A 14,017-nucleotide genomic window follows, 5' to 3' on the forward strand; every position below is an offset into this window, starting at 1 on the left:
GCCTACAGTGACTGCCAAGAGACCTAGCTATACTGTGCACCCTCCCTCACATCCACAGTGTTTTCACAGTTCCAGCACTAAAGGCTCCCACTGTCATGGGGCACCAAGTATCCACTCTGCCCTGCCAATCTATCCCATCCACAGTAAGGTAGGGATGCTCTACAGAGCCAGCCACCTGTGGGTATTCCACCCAGGCAGCCTAAGCCTCAGAACTTGTAATGTGCTGGGAGGCTGGGGGCACCTCACAGTTCTATGTGAGCACCCAGCTCCCTGGCAATCCTTCCAGCCAGACTCAGGCATACCCTGAGTGCTATGGGGTACATGCTTCTCCCACAGAAGTATCCCACTCTCACATGGTGTATGTCTACTTTGCTGAGGAGTCATTGCTAATTAGGAGGACCAATCCACTGCCCCAGGACTGTGTGAGAATTTCACAAAGAGCTAACCTGACTAATAACATTGCTGTCTGCCTACTTGGCAAAGCTATGTTCTTGTAGCTAATGGGTGGTTGTCTTTGTGAAAAACAGAGAATAAGAAGATGGAGAGGATGTATAAGATCATGTGTCTCTAGTCTTGTCCAGAAAAGAATAATCTTTTAAGCTAGCACAAATGTGTACTTTCTCTGTTTACCTAGAATCAAAGTTAATATGATTTAAAATCATCCAGATCCCTTGACTCTGTCTCTATACCTGCACATAACAACCTTCTATGATTTGGGCATCCATGTAGAAGAGACCGAATAGTTAACCTAGTTATCCCAAACTTCTTGAGAGCTTTTTTTTTTTTTATAATTTCTCACTATGAATAAGTCGCTCATTTGATTAGCATGAGTCTATTAAAAAGCCTTAAGAATCTGACTGATAACATTGAGATTGTATACTACAAAGAAAGTGACTCTGTCCAGAGGCAACTGGTGTGTCTATTTAATGCATTTTTTCCAAGTTTAACATGGGTCAACAGGTATAGTCCACCCTAACACAGTTTTAGACTCAATTATACATGGATAGATAAACAATCCCACAGATACAGATATTATGGTGTGTTCATAATATTGACCTGAAGAAAAAGTCACCCTTACGTTAGAGTCTGAAGGTAACTGTGATTTTTGTCAGGGTAAAAGCAGTCAACTGATTTCTTGATCATTAAGAGATGTTTTCCATGTCATAGTAATCACATACTATATTTATAAGAGTAGATTTGGGATAGTATTTTTGGGATATTTTTATCTGTATTTAATTAAAAATCAGAACTCTTTTACTGTAAAAGATCTCAGGAGAACATCTGATCTATCTTCAACCCTGAAGCAGGTAAAGGATAAGATTCTAATAATAAATAGCTGTAATAACCCATAGGATCATGTGGTTTAATATCATTTTTTGAAAGCATAATTTTTAGGGGCAGAGAGACAGAAGAGAGAAGGGAAAGAATTCTCATCCACCAGTTCAATCCCCGAAATCTCCACAACTCTCATAAGAGACCAAATCCAGGAGCCATGAATTCAACCCAAGTCTCCCATATCACTGCTATTTCCTAGGGTGTACATTAGCAAGAACCTCTAGTCAGGAGTCAAGGCTGGGTATCATAAGCAGGTAATATGATATGGGAAGCAGGGGTATTTTTAAAATTTATTTATTTATTTGAAAGGCAGAGTGACAGAGAAGGAGAGAGAAAGAGAGAGATCTTCTGTCCGCTGAGTTATTCACCAAATTGTCAGTTCTGGGCTAGGCTGAAGCCCTAAGGAAGGGATTCCATCCAAGTCTACCAAACGGGTGGCAGGGGCCCAAGTTACTTAGACCATTTCTTCTGCCTTCCCAGGCACATTAGCAGGGACCAGAATTGGAAGCTGAGCCACCAGGACTCAAACTGGCACTCTGTTATGGGATACTGTGTCACAAGCAACTGTTTAACTGGCTGTGATGATCTACAGAGGCAGGCCTCTTAACCAAGAGCTCCATCACTTGGCTGAACCCTTGCCCCAATATAATGGTTTTACAAATAAGGAAGTCAAAATTCCCAGAAGTGACGTGTCTATTTAAGCACAATTAAATGGTAGCAAACTTGGTATTAGAATCTAGTTCTCCGATCATCTTGTTGAGTATCCTGTCCATTACTGCTGCCATAGTATTGCTCCCACACAATTTGCTTTTATTGATAAGACCAGTGGGTACATGGGGAACTATATGTTATTTTATTACTCTCAATAATATAATCTGTTTTTTAAGATGTTTATTTGAAAGGCAGAGTTATGCAGAGAGAGAAGGAGAGACAGAAGTCCTCCATCCTCTGGTTCACTCCCCAATTGGCCACAACAGCCGGAGCTGTGCCCTCCCAAAGCCAGGATCCAGGAGCTTCCTCTAGGTCTCCCGCATGAATCAGAAGTGGAGCAGCCGGGGCTCAAACTGGCACCCACGTAGGATACCGGCACTACAGGCTGCAGCTTTATCCGCTACGCCACAGTGCCAGCCCCAATAATATAATCTGAAAGTCAGGTACAGTATAGATTACATACACCAAATAAGGAAGATTAATAAAGGCACTTAAGAAAAAATACCACTTTATGCTTGTCTTTATTTCAATCTTGCTTTCTATGTTGCTGTTGATTTGTTCATTTTCCTTTAATAAGCTCACTTGCTAACTCTATCATTTGTACAAGTTGTTTCTGCCATGTCTGCTTTTATAAATTCTCACATATGTTTATTGCCCTACAGAGCAGAATTATTTGTCTCTTGATTCTTTTGTTTGTGTATGTAAGCTGTTGGGCTATTTTAATGACTTTGCCTTTCAGTAAGTTTGTTTGGTTTTATGTCAGCAGCCTCTCTTTCCCAATTAAAACCTAAGTCACTCCAAGGTTCCTAAGACCATAAGATCAAACTTATTGATGACCTCAATTCTTAAGAGTCAATCTTCTATTATTCTGCTCAGAGTCTCAGCTCAGTAACCAAGTCTTATTACAAAGAGAAAGCATAAAGTGGACATTACAATGGATATTGTCATGATAGTTTGTTATTATCCACTGAGAGAACTGCAAGTTTATAAGTTTGCTTAGAGTTCTACCATTACTAATCTGCCTAATATAAATAACGGACTTAATTGGTACACAAATATCCAGTACATGGAAGACACAGCAAGTTATTCTACAAGAAACTGAACATAAGATTATGCCTTGGGTGTTCAGTGATAAGGACAAAGATATAGGAAATCATTCTGAAGATGTAGAATGATTTCCATGGTGGAAAAAATATTCTTATTGATGGTATTAACACATATGAATATGAATGAGTCAAAAGCAAAAGGGATTTTTGAACTGTAAATGTACAAGAAAGGGAATGCCAAAAGACAGCAGTGCCTAGGAAGAAAGGAGAGGGATGCCGCAGTGAATGGGTGCCGAATGTGGTAAGTAATGTCCTGAGGCTTTGAAAATTCCCCAGGAGCATTGACTACTACCAATTCCATCATTTGACAAAAGAATTATTGAGTTATTTGGAATAGTTACAGAGAGAGGTAGAGCCAGAGAGAGAGAGAGAAAGAGAGGTCTTCCATTCCGCTGGTTCACTCCTCAAATGACCACAACGGCCAGAGCTGAGCTGATCTGAAACTAGGAGCCTGGAGCTTCTTCTGGGTCTCCCATGCTGGTGCAGGGCCCCAAGGATTTGGGCCATCTTCTACTACTTTTCCAGGTCATAGCAGAGAGCTAGATTTGGAAGAGGAGCAGCCAGGACTGGAACCAGTGTCCATAAAGGATGCCGGCACTGCAGGCTGGGGCTTTAACCCACTGCACCACAGTGCTGGCCCCCAATTCCATCATTTTAAAATCCAAGATAAAGCGTAACTACTTCAAAAAGCTGTTGTAAAGTTTAAATAAGATACTGTATTAAAATGAGAACAAGACTACATGATCTGAATAATGGAATAATAGGTAAACACATTCACTCCCTATGTCAGCATTTTTCCATAATCATACCTAGGGTATGATTTTTTGCTATAAATTTATATAGTATTTACTTAATAATTGTCTTGAATACAGCTTGTTTTTAACTAAAATAGATTTAGGTAAAAATGAAAGAATTATGATTGCTTTAGGTATAAAATCCATGTTGCTCTTTATAAATGGAATATTGTTGTAAAGTTAAATATAAAATTTGTCACCTCCAGTTTAGCTGGGGGTCATCTTCACTCTGATGAAAAGAAAATATTTTAGAACCTTCCTTTGCTACCCAAGAAGGGATTCTTGTATCAAATCAATATCACCTGGCAGCTGGTTAGAACTGTAGAACTTCAGCCCACCTCAAATCTACTGAATTGGAATGTACATTCAAACAAAATCCTTAGGTAATTGCACAAGCAGTATTCCAAAAATCTCCTTTCTTGTCCCTAGGATTTACCCCCTCCACATTAACTCCTTTGGAATACTCCATCAGTTTTGACTTCCTTTTTCCTTTATATACATTCCTCCTTCAGTCTTTTTCTTTATGTGCATTGAAATATTACCTTTGTAATTTAAAGACAGAGTGACTTAAATCCTAACCTGAACCACTTATGTACACCATATGGATTTTATCTCATAAAAGTACACTGCATGTTACAAGTAATGTGCACATTAGATTTAAGAAAACAGGCTGAGATGCCTTGCTTCTGTGTCCTGTTCTCCATGCCTCTCACCATTTATAGGTCCTTGGGGTCAGCTAGAAATAGTCAAGATCAGAAGAATCTGTAATTGCTAAGAAGCATCTATTATATTCCCATCGGCCAGGCTATTCCTATGCCAAAAAACAGCTCCACAAGCTTTTTGTAGTTGATGAACTCCTTTTATATTTACTCCTTTATTATGGTTCTTTGCTCCTCAAGCAACCTCAACTGGTAATTTCTGTGGGAAATAACGTATTAGTTATGCTACCTGCATGGCCAGAATATACTCATATAAATTTCTGTAAGTTAATAAAATGGGCATCCAGGTTTCCATAGTAATCTCTGGAAACCTGGTTAATATGCACCTAGAGTCTTAGACATACTCAGTTGTTGCCAAATCACATTTTTGAGCCTGTAATGCTGCAGGTTTCACCACGGACCGTGGTAAATGAACAAGCAAAATACTATCTGGTAAAACCTGCTCTAGGAAGATTGACAGCCAATCTCTCCTGGTGACTGCCCGACCTCAAGTGTGCTTTTCTTACAAATATAAACACCAAACAGAGCTGGTTTTGAGATATTCCTACTGAAAATAATAAATAATTCATCAGCTCAGAGCCTCACATAGAAGTATTAACCTTCTTAAATTTTCAGTGCCTAGTCAACCCTAAGGTGCTCTGAGGTTTCAGCTCACCAAGGAGCACTCAGATCATCCTAAAAACGAACACCACCTCATCTCAGTTTAGGCCACTTAATGATATAGATCTTCATTACTACCTGATTCCTAAATAAGGTGCCTTTATTGAGTAACAAATTCTGGGAGTTGGCAGATCTTAGAAATCCATCTGGTCTGCACTGTGATAGTCAGACACTAAAGAATGTAAATAGTAGAAAAAGACTTTGAAGTCAAGAATCAGAGAATCAGAGAACCTTAAGACCACGGGCCCAAGGGATGACACAATCCATTGGAAAACTGAGGTCTAGAGAGATGAAAAGATTGGTTAAGGTCATGCAGTAGTTAATTAAGTAGCTGCTGTGGAATTACAATCGAGCCTGATAAATGCACTTCTACTGTAGTACATTCTTCATCACAGAAGTACTTGGGACTGATTGCTGTTAAACAAAACAGAGTGATAAAGAAACAAAGCAAGGAAAAGCAATATAAAAGGATAAGATAGGGCCGGTGGTGTGGTGCAGTAGGTTAATCCTCCACCTGTGGTGCTGGCATTCCATGCACATACCGGTTCTATTCCTGGTTGCTCCACTTCTGATCCAGCTCTCTGCTATGGCCTGGGAAAACAGTAGAAGATGGCCCAAGTCTTTGGGACCCTTGAACCCACATGGGGGACCTTGAAGCAGCTCCTAGCTCCTGGCTTTGGATGGGCACAGCTCTGGTCATTGCAGCCATTTGGAGAATGAACCAATAGATGGAAGACCTCTCCCTCTGTCTCCTTCTCACTGTCTGTAATTCTACCTCTCAAAAAAAAAAAAAAATAATAAAATCTTTCAAGAAAAAAAAAAGGATACGATTTCTGTACTTAGTTTTTCCTGAGAAAATCTTTAGAGGTTGCTCACTTCGATAGATAATGTATTCCTTCAGCAATGCTCACTGCCACTTTTTTCCTTTCTTAGCTTCATGTGGTTGAGCTGAAGGCTTTGGGACTTTTACACTGTAGCACGAAACTATTTCCTAATCACCGTTCTGCATTCCTACTCCATTTATCAAATAGCTCCACTGTGTATTGTCTGCCTTGAGACTGACTGCACCCTTTATCAGCATTCAACCTGGCTTACCACATACTTTTCCTGTGTCTGACTGTACCATACAGTTGTTTCTTAGGGCCCTGTTGGTGGTGCCTGTGTTTTCTTCACCATGACATCTTTGGTGGAGAGTAACTGGGGGCTCAGAAAAGAGGAGAGCAAATAAATAGGAAAATAAACTATAGGTTTCACATCAAAATTGGAATTTTTTATAGGATTTTTGTCTTGATAGGAATCATTATTTCTTTTTTTTAACTTTTATTTAATGAATATAAATTTCCAAAGTACAGCTTATGGAATTATTATTTCTGCTCAGTTTTAAAATCAGACCTAAAATCAGAGAGAGCTTTGCAAGTCTTAGATGCATTGATTTTAAAAACCTAAACCCAGTTTCCACTGGGCACAGACTAACTTAAATTCATTTCCATATAAGTGATTGCAAAAGCTAAAAGAAAAATTAAATGCTATAGAGGAATTTAAATCTTCTTCCTCAAAGGATTCAATGCTCTGAGTTCTGTTTCTGAATATTACAGTCTCAGTTCAACTCAGGAATTCCCGGCCTATTACATTTAGCTTCTCCAACCTCAGATGACTCTCAAAAGGGCTCCATGGCCCAAAAAGCCATCTCTCAGAATGCTTGCTGTTCTACGAAACTCTTAATTTATACTTCATCAACTAGAAATGATGATTTAGCTTTTTCCAAGATGACAGACATTTTTGGGTTTGGGGGAAAATGCAATCACTGATATATCTACCATAAAGCCCTAACAAAACTCCAGTGGTTAGTGCCACTTAATACATTAATGAGAACCACATCTGGAATATTGCACATGGAATATTGTACATTGTCATCATGGTCCTGGAAGAGAGATCTAACGGTACTGGATACAATTTAAAGAATGACAAGGAAAAATGACTAAGGAGAAGGGGAAAAGGGCAGATTGAAAATAACATTGTTATGATTTGCTTGAACTTGGTCATCCCCCAAAGGTCCATATGTTAAAGGCTTGTTCTTTCGAGTGGTGCCATAAGGAAGTGGTGGAATCATAAGAATGTGAGCATAGTGAGAGGCCTCGGTCATTGCGTTATGTCTTTGGAAGATTATTCTCATGAGAAGGTTGGTTATAAAAGCTCTAGTCACACCCAGCCACTCTTTCTGCTTCCTGGTTTGTGGTGTGATTGCCCTTCACACACCTTCTGTCATTTCATCTGCCACCAATGCGATCACCTGATCTAAGACTTGAACTTCCAACATTGTAAGCTTATAAGTTTTTCTTTTCATAAATTTAGTTTCTTAAAAGATATTTCATTGTAATTTTGAAAAACTGACTAGTATAAAAATAGAACAAAAATAAACCAATAATTTTGCTTTAAAAAATAAAACTAGGTATACTTAAAGTCAAAAAACATTATGATGCACATACGTAGCACAGTTGCTCATTGGATCGACTGTATTATGTATCTGTTCACAGTAGGCTGTATGCTGAATATTGTGGAGGAACCGGATGAGTAAGACATGTCACAGAGCTATTTGAATGTTAGCGTGTTTAAATTTAGAAAATGAACTCAGGTATCAGCAATATAAGCAGAACATGGCACATGTGTAAGAGATGGGAAGATAAAGAATAAGAGTATTTCAGAGGAAAGACAATACTAATTCGAAGGATCAGAGAATGCAAAATGCATAAATTCGCATCTCAAAGGATGAGAACTATTGGACATGCACATATTAAGGCAAGGGCATAGGGTATGGAGGGACGACAACAAAGATACCACACCACTGTTTTAGTTAAGTTAAAAGTTGCTGGTACAATAGATGAATCTCCAAATCTCTGTGTTTTAACATAATAGAAGTTTCAATTCTTGTTCCCACAATCCCAAAATGGACATTCCCATTCCATCAGTGATTACCTGAAAAGCGCTGATTGAAAAAGCATGTTTTGCCATCTTTTGGATCTCCCATCTTTAATATAACTAAAGTCACTGGGCTGGTACATGAAGCTGATAAATTAGAAAGGGCAACATAGCTTCTCAGTTGAGTCAGATTTGACGGTTCAACTGATGATGTTAGGACTCAGCGAGGGTTTCTCTGAGATCCTCTAGTTCCCCTCACTGTCACTGAAGATGCAGGGACATTTGCAAATACCCTGATTTCACAAGATGCCATCTAAAGGGAAAAGACAAGAGGCATTTTTGCTCCACAGTTGTACCCCTTCATTTATTCCCGTCTGTTTATCGGAGATAGGGTAACCTCCTCCTCTATTTCTCACTGACCAGGATATAGCTACATGATCACCTACAAACCAGAATCAAAAGGGAGTGAGAGTATCATTATTTTGGTTGCATTATACCTATCATAGTTGATATCTCATAATTTGGAAGATATCCATATTCCCTGAGTTCGGGGCTACAGCAAACATTGTTAAAGGATAATTGTGTTTTAAAAACTTAATAAAGTTCTCATACAAATGTAAAAAGAACATTTGTCAAAGATTTTATTTTATATATTAATTAAGACAACCAAAAATGTCACAAACAGTTTGAAAGAGTATCCAAAGAGCAAACAAATGCATAATGTCATCATGGTTAATGAAATGAATTTAATCTATTAAAACTAGCTTCTTCCATTGTGGGATGAGAAAGTCTGTTGAATGTAATTTATTTGCACAAGCTTTAGAAATTTTTTTTATTATTAGTTTTCTACATGATAACTTCTATCTCTATAGGAATTTAAAATAACAATGAAACTCCTAAAGGCACACAGTTTTCAACTAAAGATACTTCACAATCTTCCAGTCTGCTTAAATCCTTTTCAATGTTTTCCTTAGAACAAAAGCAAAATCATATTTTCTTACCAAGGAATACAAGAGAAATGGCAGTAATATAGACAACCCATAATATCTGCCACTTGCACTATTGGCAATTAGGAAATAAACGTATTCTAATTCGCAAAGAAACTTTCACATCTCTCCATAGGGATCACTTTAGAAATTCATAGTAAACCAAGAGGTTTGATTGAAGTGGAAAAAGCCTGGTGATTTGTTTCACAATTAAGCCTGAGCCTATGGTAGGGAGGGGAGATCAATCTGGAATCTTCTCTCCTGAGGACTGTACATAAGGCATTGTAGCCAGAGATATTTCTGCCTCAGAGGACTAGACGATGAGGGACTCCCTGTTGGAAGTTGAAAATTTTAATTTTTTAATATAATGACCAATCTCTCTTGTCAGTCCTACCCCCTTCCTTGGCTATTTCTGCATTGAGTACAAATTGAATTCCAAGGGAATTATACCAGCGATCACATACTATTCATTTCAGTCTGTTGACAGGCAATTTTTCTGTAGTACCCTGCTGGGGGATTTGATAGTGAGAGGAGGTGGTGTGAACATATGATATCTGGTATTCTTACAGCTTTTGTGCTCAATCTGGTGTTTATGTGCTGCTTTATTCCTATGTCTTATACAGTTTGGGAGATTATATTTTTGTACCTTAATTAGTTTCAAAATTAATCAATTTTTCCTTAAAGTTCTAAACCACACAGAGTGTGCTTGCCAGCACTGCTTGTGGCTCAGCAAGCCTGTCATGTGAAAGGAGTCTAGGTGGGCTTTTGCTAAAGGCTACGTTTCACACATGTACTTCTGATTTTGTCTGTGAGTAAATTGCTACTTGATAAAGAATTGCTCAGGTTTTAGATAAATAAAAATTAGTTTGTGTACTTATAACCGCCTACAGGCTGAGTGACTGTTTCCAAAGTGAAGTCCAGTTCTACCTTTGAAAGCATTTCTTTCTCTAGGCCAGTGGCCCTCAAACTTGAGTGCACATCATAACACCATGTGGGGCTTGTCAAGGCACAGAAGGCTGTTCCTATCACCAGAGCTTCTGATTGTGTATATCTGGATGGGCCCAAGAACTGGCATTTCTAGCAAGTTCCCAGCTGGTGACGCTGCTGCTGGTTTCAGGTCCAGAGTTTGAGAACCACTGCTTTTGGGCTTGTGCCCTCACCTCTGTAAAGATTCTCTCTGTCCAGGAGGCAGCCGTAAGTCTACATATGAGAGAAAAGGCAACTGATTTTATGATTACCAGGGAGTCTATCTTGTCCCTTGGAGGAAGCCTCTTTGTCCTTCCATTATCTTTATTCAATGAATAGATTGATAGGAATAATCCAAAATGACAGATGATTAACAACAACCACATTTTAATCACTCTAGAGTTTCTAGTCAAGGATGCATGACAGAAAGAAAAGAAGGAATCTCACCTGGAGACCAAGAGACTCGTAAGTCTGCATCCTATCCTTACTGTGTGCTGTTTGTGTTGTTTTGGCCTGCAACTGTTTCTGTAACTTTCACTCATAGACAAAAATTGACTGCTAAGGTCCCCTTCAGCCTCAATTTTCCATGAATTTCATCTTAATCAAAGCTTCTAAGGGTGTCCCAGGCTCATCTGCTGGTATTGACATCTAGAGCAAAGGAATACAGCAGAAAGTGGCCACAGTACTCACCCGGGCCCACGGCTATGGTTTTGCCAACCTCCATGTCAGAGAGTGAATAGAAGAGCCAAGCAGAGTTTCAAGGGATTCATGACTGCATGACCAGGGTAGGATTAATCTGATTAGCAGGGTATTAACCTTGTCTCTTGACAGAGATGCCTTGAAGTTGCTAATGATCTCCAACTGCCAGACACTGTTTTATATGCTGTCACAACAATGCCCTAAACATTATTTCAGCATCAAAGTTCTTCAGTTGAAGGATAACTGCCATTTCCATATTTTGAGTGAAAACCCCAGCGTTTTCCTTGGAGGTGTTCCATCTGAGTAAATAGCAAAACTGCTTTCACTTACCAGCAGGCATCTGAGAGGGTCCCTGGATGAAGTAGGAATGTGTTGGTTTTCTCCTCAGAGTCTGAGCATTCCAGGCAACGCTAGTGGGAGCACAGAGACCACTGAAGTGGAACATGCTTCTTCATACCTGCGTATGTGTCTCCTTTACAGGATGAGGCCCCTCAGTAAGGGCTGCATTTCTTCCAGCTTCACCCCATCATTTGGTTTGTCTGTGAACACAGTCCATCCCCATTTGATCATACAAAATAACATGATCGCAGAGTTGTAAACACTTGTGCCTCTCGGGGCTGCCATGGCACAGTGGCACCAGCTTCCCATATCAAAGTGCCAGTTCAAGTCCTAGCTGCTCTACTTCCCATTGAGCTTCCTGCTAATGAGCCTGGGAAGCAGCAAATCATGGCCTGAGTACTTGAACCCTGCCACGCATGTGGGAGACCTGGTTGGAGTTCAGGCTTCAGCTTGGCACAGGCCTGGCTCTTGTAGCCATTTGGAGAGTGAATCAGCAGATGGAAGATTCTCTCTCCCGCCCTCTCTGTCTCTTTGTCTCTCTCTCTCCCACCCCCTCCTCTCCATCTCCCTCTCCCCCTCTGTTTCTCTCTGCATTTCAAATAAATAAATAAATGAATATGTTTAAAAATTTCTACTTCTCTTTGCCTCTTCCCTTCTTTATCGGTCTTTCTAGAAAGAATCTGATACAGAAGAGGAGGTCTATAAAAGTTTTCTGAGTGGATAAACTTATTTATTTATTTATTTATTTTTTGACAGGCAGAGTGGACAGTGAGAGAGAGAGATAGAGAGAAAGGTCTTCCTTTGCTGTTGGTTCACCCTCCAATGGCCGCCGCGGCCGGCGCGCTGCGGCCGGCGCACCGCGCTGATCCGATGGCAGGAGCCAGGAGCCAGGTGCTTTTCCTGGTCTCCCATGGGGTGCAGGGCCCAAGCACCTGGGCCATCCTCCACTGCACTCCCTGGCCACAGCAGAGAGCCGGCCTGGAAGAGGGGCAACCGGGACAGAATCCGGCGCCCTGACCGGGACTAGAACCTGGTGTGCCGGCGCCACTAAGCGGAAGATTAGCCTAGTGAGCCGCGGCGCCAGCCTGAGTGGATAAACTTATGAATGGCTGAATGCTGGTTTGTGAGTCAAGGCAACAAGGCAATTATGAGGACTATTTTGTTGGTTTACTTGTTTTTCACAGAAAACTCTCCAGAGCCAATACAGTTATTAATAAATGAATAAATAAATGTTTTTTGATGAAAGCAAATAGTTATAATGGCAGCTCAGAAATGCCATTGCTTCGGTAAACAACCACTGAATAAACAGATGTAAAATTTCTTTTAAAGAAGTTTAGTGAAAACAGGGTTAGTCTGTGGTATATAAAACTAACATCTACATTTTTCAGTCTTGATAAATTTTCAGGGCATCCTAAAGGTAACTATGCAATAAAAAAAATTAAGTAAACAGCATCCCCCAGTCTTACCTTCCTGAGTTATATACATCTTTATTTCTTTTTATTGCTTAAATAATTATATTCGTAACAAAAATGATAATAGTAGCTGATTTGGCAGTAAAACCCAACCCCTCTGCAGGCTTTTTCCCTTTATTTAGTACTTAATGGCAATCTGAGAGGCAGTTAGTATAATTAACTTCAAAAAGACTGAATAACTTACCAAGGGCATATATAGCTGGTAATGGGTGGAGACAGGATTTATGCCAAGGTAATCTGATCCAGTGCCAGGCTCCTCATCTCTATACTGTTCCAGAGGCACTAATGATCATGAACCTGTTTAGAAATAGCTCATAGGAGGCTGAATAATGGTTGCCTAAAGATGCCCACATCCTCACTCCTGAAATCTGTGAATGATACTTACCTGGCAAAGGTACTTTGAAGTGGGGATTGATAAGGCTCTTGAGATGAGAGTATAGCCTTGGATTTTTCAGGTGTGCTTCATGCAGTCACTTGGGTCTTTGTAAGTGGAAGGCATGGGGGTAAGAATAAGAGATGTCCATGCGATAATGAAAGCAGCAATGAAATTACAGTAATCTCTGTAAGAAGGAAAAGATATGGAAATGGATTTTTCCAGGAGTTCCCAGAAGAAATATTGCTCAGGGCCTTTTTTAAAAATTTTATTTAAGTTATACAAGTTTCATGTATTTCATATATACAGATTTAAGGACATAGTGACATTACCCTCCCACCATCCCTCCTGCCCACGCTCCAACCCTTCTTCCTCCTCCCCCTCACATTTCTACTCTTACTTTTACAAAGATTTATTTTCAGTTTACGTAATGATCATATAGTTAACCCTAAACTGAGTTAAATATTTCAACAATTAATATGAAGAAAAAATAAAAGAAAAAAAAATTATTCCTCAACAGAAGAGAAGGGCTGTAAGCAACCATCCAATCTCAAAAGGTCTATTTCACTCAAATACATGACATCTCAGGTACTCTATTAGTTACCTCAGAGCAGGGAAAGCATGATATCTGTCTTTTAGGGACTGGCTTATTTCACTAAATATAATGGTTTCCAGTTGCTTCCATTTTGTTATAAAAGACAGGATTTCATTTTTTTTTATATAGCTGGGTAGTACTCCATAGTGTATATATACCATAATTTCTTTACCCATTCAACAGTAATGGTGAAGATTATCTTCACTATTGTGAACTATGCTGTAATGAACATGGAGGAAGATAACTCTTTCATATGCTGATTTCATTTGATTTAGGTAAATTCCCAGGAGTGGTATAGCCGGATCTTATGGTAGGTCTGTATTTAGATTTCTGAAGTATCCTCATG

The sequence above is a fragment of the Oryctolagus cuniculus genome, chromosome 1 (genome assembly GCF_051225735.1).
Source record: "Oryctolagus cuniculus isolate XC-2025 breed Fujian yellow rabbit chromosome 1, ASM5122573v1, whole genome shotgun sequence".
In the NCBI taxonomy this organism is placed as follows: Eukaryota; Metazoa; Chordata; class Mammalia; order Lagomorpha; family Leporidae; genus Oryctolagus; species Oryctolagus cuniculus.